Below are 5,736 nucleotides of genomic sequence, written 5' to 3'. Positions count from 1 at the left end.
CACAAACATGCAATTGTAAAGCTTGTAGGTGGCATTGAGCAGTTTGTTATGGATTGAATGTATCCCCTCAAAATTCACATATTGCAACATGATATACTGCCTCCCAAAGCAATGGTGTTAGGAAGGGGGGCCTTTGGGAGGTGGTTAGGATTAGATGAGGTTGTGAGAGTGGAGCCCTCGGAACAGGATTAGTGCCTTTTAAGAGTCAAGAGAGGGACTTCCCTGGTGGTCCAGTGGCTAAGACTCTGCACTCATAATGCAGAGGGCCCCGGTTCGAGCCCTGGTCAGGGAAATAGATCCCACATGCTGCAACTAAAAAATCCTGTATGCTGCAATGAAGACTGAAGATCCCACATGCTACAATGAAGACCTAGTGAAGCCAAAAAAATACAAAAGAGTCAAGAGAGAGTTCGCTCTCTTTCTGCTTTTATGAAGATACACCCAGGAAGCAGTATTCTGCAACTGGAAAAGGGCTGTCACCAGGACTTCACCATGCTGCCCCTTTGATCTTGGATTTCCAGGCTCCAGAATTTGAGAAATAAGAAAGTGAAAGTCGCTCAGTTGTGTCCAACTCTTTGTGACCCCATGGACTATACAGTCCATGGAATTCTCCAGGCCAGAATACTGGAGTGGGTAGCCTTTTTCTTCTCCAGGGGATCTTCCCACCCCAGGGATCGAATCCAGGTCTCCCACATTGCAGGCAAATTCTTTACCAGCTGAGCCACAAGGGAAGCCCTCAGAAATAAATATCTGTTATTTATAAACCTCCAACCCCCACCCCACCCAGTCTGTGGTACTTTGTTATAACAGCCTTTGAACTAAGACACAGGTTCTCTGGACTATTTAAATCTTTGTTTTTTCAACTGTGAAATGAGCCTAATAACATTAGCCTTGTCCACAGGGTTAGAGATAAATGCATAAACATTATATTCCTTTATAAATGTACACATACTTATATCACAAAGTTCTGACATATTATCTGATACATAGTAAGAATGCAACAAAATGTGACAATTATTAAATTATTATTAAACAACTGGCCAAGGACCATTTGTCAGCTGAGAACTAGGGCTGTGGTTGAGGTCATTTTTGGAGGTGAGAGTGGGAATGGAAGGATTCTTCTCAGCATTCCTTCCCCCCATTCTTTTGGTAACCTTCCCCTGGGGAACTGTCAGTCACCCAGGGGACTGACATTAAGAGCTAAGTTCATTAAGTTCTCATGGGTCTGCTTATCCACTGGCCACAGGGACCACATGTGATCCAGATCTGGCCAACTGTAGTGCCCCATTGCTCTAACCACTGTGAATGGCTGCAGGATGGACACTGAATTGAAATCTGGACCAATCAGAATCTTTCATTTAGGTTATCTATAGGCATGTTGCAGGAAAAAAATTACCTTCTCTTTCAGGCTTTCTAAGCTTGGCTGAAAATAACTGAGTCTGTTACAAATAGCAGAGCTTAGAGATGGAAAAAGGAGAGGGGGAGAGGGAAGTGAAAATCCCATTAGGTCTCTGAATTTACACCTCAACTTTCCAGTAATTTGAATCAGTACATTCCAAATTTTCTGTCACTTGCACCTCTGACTAATGCAAGGACTAGCTCAGGTTTCCAGATTCTTGTTTCAACGTGTTATATGTTAGGTCAGGGCTTTTAAAGAGACATCTCCATGATATACTAGTTACTCAAGATTATTTAGGAAAGATTCTGGGGTGAAGTTGTTCCATCAAGAGAATAATAAACTGGGAAGTCCCTGGTTGTCCAGTGGTTAGGATTTGGCGGTTTCACTGATCAGGGAACTAAGATTCTGCAAGTCATGCAATGAAGCAAAAAAAAAAAAAAAAAAAAAAGGAGTAGCCAACCGAAACACACACACACACAAAACAAAACAAAAAAAATTGAGAGAGTAGCATTGACATAAAATGCATAAAATAGATAGCTATGCATAAAATAGATAGCTAATGGGAAGCTGCTTTATAGCACAGGGAGCTCAGCCCGGTGTTCTGTGATGACCTAGATGGGTAGGATGGGGTGGGCTGTGAGGGAGGTCTAAAAGGGAGGAGATAAATGTAAACCCATAACTAGTTCACTTTGTTGTGTTGCAAAAACTTACACAACATTGTGAAGCAATTGTGTGCATTAGTGTGTTAGTCATTCAGTCATGTCTGATTCTTTGTGACCCATGGACTGTAGCCCACCAGGCTCCTCTGTCCATGGAATTCTCTAGGCGAGGATACTGGAGTGGATTGCCATTTCCTTCTCCAGGGGATCTTCCCAACCTAGGAATCGAACCTGTATCTCCTGTGTCTCCTGCATTGCAGGCAGATTCTTTACTATCTGAACCACCAGGGGAGCCCTATAAAGCAATTATACTCCAATTAAAAAAAAGAATCAACAACAACAAAAAAGAGAGAATTGAAAAACCCATTGTGTGTCCTGCTATATGAGAGCCTTAAATCCCACTAAGGATGCAAAACACTAAGAAATTAACCAATGAAACAAACTGAGCTATGACAAATGTCAACAGATGTGTGCTAGGAGAGTCCAGAGAAGGGGGAGAGGCTCATGGTATCTAGGGACTATCTAAAGTTTTAAAGAAGGATGCACAGCTTCCCAGGTAGAGAAACCACCTGCCAATGCAGGAGACCCAAGAGATGTGGGTTCTATCCCTGATTTGGTAAGATCCCCTAGAGGAGGAAATGGCAACCCACTCCAGTATTCTTGCCTGGGTAATTCCATGGACAGAGGAGGCTGGCAGGCTATATATAGTCCATGGGATTGCAAAAGAGTTGGACATGACTGAGCATGCCTGCATGCAGGATTTGAGTTGGGCATGGAAGGCAGTTCAGAAAAGTACCTTAGGAGAGAGCTTAGTAGTTGTGGTGCATGGGCTTAGTTGCTCCATGGTGTGTGGAATCTTCCTGGATCAGGGATTGAACCCATGTTCCCTACACCAGCAGATAGATTCTGCTCCACCGCACCACTAAGAAAGTGTACCACCACCAATGGGATATTTTAAAGCAAATCCCAGACATTAAATTATTTTACCCTTAGTACAAGTGAAAGTCGCTCAGTCGTGTCCGATTCTTTTTGACCCTATGGACTATAAAGTCCATGGAATTCTCCAGGCTAGAATACTGGAGTGGGCAGCCTCTCCCTTCTCCAGGAGAACTTCCCAACCCAGGGATCAAACCCAGGTCTCTCACATCGCAGGCAGATTCTTTAACAGCTGAGCTACCCTTAAGTGCTTCATTATTATCTTTAAAAGGGAAGGACCTCTTTCCCTAATATGAGCACACCATTATCATATTTAAAAGATAAAAAATAATAAGTATTTAATAATAGATATATTCCTTATATACTCTCTATGTATTTTCAGTCCATGTTCAGTTTTCTCCAAGTGTCTCAAGAACGTCTTTGTATTGATGGTTTGTTTGAAACAGGATCTAAAGAAGGTCCGCACGTATGTTTGGTTGTGTCTCTTGAGTGGCTCAGCTGGTAAAGAATCTGCGTGCAATGCGGGAGACCTGGGTTTATTCCTGGATTGGGAAGATCTCCTGGAGAAGGGAAAGGTTTCCCACTCCAGTATTCTGGCCTGGAGAATTCCATGAACTGTATAGACCATGGGGTCTCAAAGAGTCAGACACAACTGAGCAACTTTCACTTCACTTCACTTTACTCTCTGGATGAAACACAAGCTGGAACCAAGACTGCCAGGAGAAATACCAATAACCCCAGATATGCAGATGACACCACCCATATGGTAGAAAGGGAAGAGGAACTAAAGAGCTTCTTGATGAACGTGAAAGAGGAGAGTGAAAAACCTAGCTTAAAACTCAACATTCAGAAAGCGAAGGTCATGGCATCTGGTCCCATCATTTCATGGCAAATAGATGGAGACACAATGGAAACAGTGAGACACTTTATTTTCTTGGGCTCCAAAATCACTACACATGGTGGCTGCAGCCATGAAATTAAAAGACGCTTGCTCCTTGGAAGAAAAACTATGATAAATCTAGGCAGCATATTAAAAAGCAGAGAATTACTTGGCCGACAAAAGTCTGTCTAGCCAAAGCTGTGGTTTTTCCAGTAGTCATGTGTAGATGCGAGAGTTGGACCATAAGAAGGCCGAGTGTGGAAGAATGATGCTTTTGAACTGTGGTGTTGGAGAAGACTCTTGAGAGTCCCTTGGACTGCAAGGAGATCAAACCTGTCAATCCTAAAGGAAATCAGCCCTGAATATTCATTGGAAGGACTGATGCTGTAGCTGAAGCTCCAATACTTTGGCCACCTGATACGAAGAACTGACTCATTAGAAAAGACCCTGATGCTGGGAAAGATAGAAGGCGAGAGGAGAAGGGGCCATAGAGGATGAGATGGTTGGATGGCATCACTGACTTGACAGACATGAGTTTGAGCAAGCTCTGGGAGTTGGTACAGACAGGGAAGCCTAGTATGCTGCAGTCCACGGGGTCACAATGAGTCAGACGCGACTGAGGGACTGAACAACAACAACTTGAGTCTCTCGAGCCATCAACAATAGTTCTCACTTACTCCTTTCAAAAACTATGTATTTGTTGAAGGAAACTGCTCATTTTTCCCATGGAATTTTCCACATATTGGATTTGGCCGCTTGTACCATCAGGGTGCAGTTCAAAATTCTCCTCTGTTCCCTGAGTTTCCTGGAAATTGGTCATAATGAGGTCCAGAGGCTTGATTTGATTCTGCTTCAGTTATTGTTATTATTTTGAGGGGCGAGAATACTTTATAGATAGTGCAGAACAGTTCTGAATGCCTCTCATTAGGAGCATAATATTAATATCTGGCTACTCCTTTTTAGTGATGTTACAGTTGATCAGCAAATTCTAGCTAAAAATGCTGCTGTGGCTTTTTTTTTTTTTTTTTTAGCTTTCTTTCTGTACCTCTCTGGGATTCTGAGACTGTGAGGGCTGGGCTGCTGGACAAATCTAATTCACAGACCAGCGCTGCACTCAGAATCACCCTTCCTCTGGGACCAGGGAGGCTTTTTTCCTGGGCCAAGCTTACGACTGACCTTTGTGCGCTTCCCTTGGGTGGTAGAATTTCCCAGGAAGCTATTCAGGCCCTCAGGCAAATGATTCTTGCCGGCCGGCCGGCTGGCCTACCAGTCTGTCAGACACTTCTGAATCTCTGAATGAAGTGAGGAAAGTCCAAAGAGATTTGTCAGGATGTGTGATATTAGATTTCTTTAGCAGGATTGCTTGTCACTTTACCACTCTCCAATGAAAAAAATTCTCACTGATTGTGTCTAAAGATGCAAAATAAAATGAAGAATCAAGGCAATTTCACAGGAAAATATGAAGCCATGGAAACTTATAGGCAATACAGCGGAGCTTTTCTTTTCCTTGATGGTCTTGAATTATATAGCTTGCCCTTTGAACTGGATAATTTGATTATGTAGCCGAATCCTTTGGGTAATTTAGGTTTGCCCCCTAGATGATTATGACTATTCTGCCCTCCATGTAGGAAGATAATTGTGTCAGCTTCCGATTTTTTTAAACCTAGAGTAAAATTTGTATGACGGTAAGCTTTCAATAGAGGAAAATGGTTTTATGTAGATTGGTGAATGTGATGATTTAGTTTTTCATTCATTTGATTCAGCTGCTAAAGAGAGTTCAGCTTTAGAAATTAAGAAACTCTATACATGCTTTTATCTTTTATAGGACCTTGAGATCCTTTGCGAAACATAGGGTAATAGAA

The 5,736-nt window shown here is 42.5% G+C and overlaps 1 non-coding gene across 1 annotated transcript; it reads left to right on the top strand.

The window, feature by feature from the left end:
* Positions 1-219: 219 nt before the first annotated feature.
* Positions 220-292, top strand: TRNAM-CAU (transfer RNA methionine (anticodon CAU)). The gene has a single exon. It is a non-coding gene; the product is annotated as a tRNA-Met (tRNA).
* Positions 293-5,736: the final 5,444 nt, after the last annotated feature.

This window comes from Odocoileus virginianus, chromosome 9 (genome assembly GCF_023699985.2).
Source record: "Odocoileus virginianus isolate 20LAN1187 ecotype Illinois chromosome 9, Ovbor_1.2, whole genome shotgun sequence".
Classification (NCBI taxonomy): Eukaryota; Metazoa; Chordata; class Mammalia; order Artiodactyla; family Cervidae; genus Odocoileus; species Odocoileus virginianus.
The sequence above is the reverse complement of the archived record's forward strand: the minus strand, read 5'-3'. Positions and strand labels throughout refer to the sequence as shown.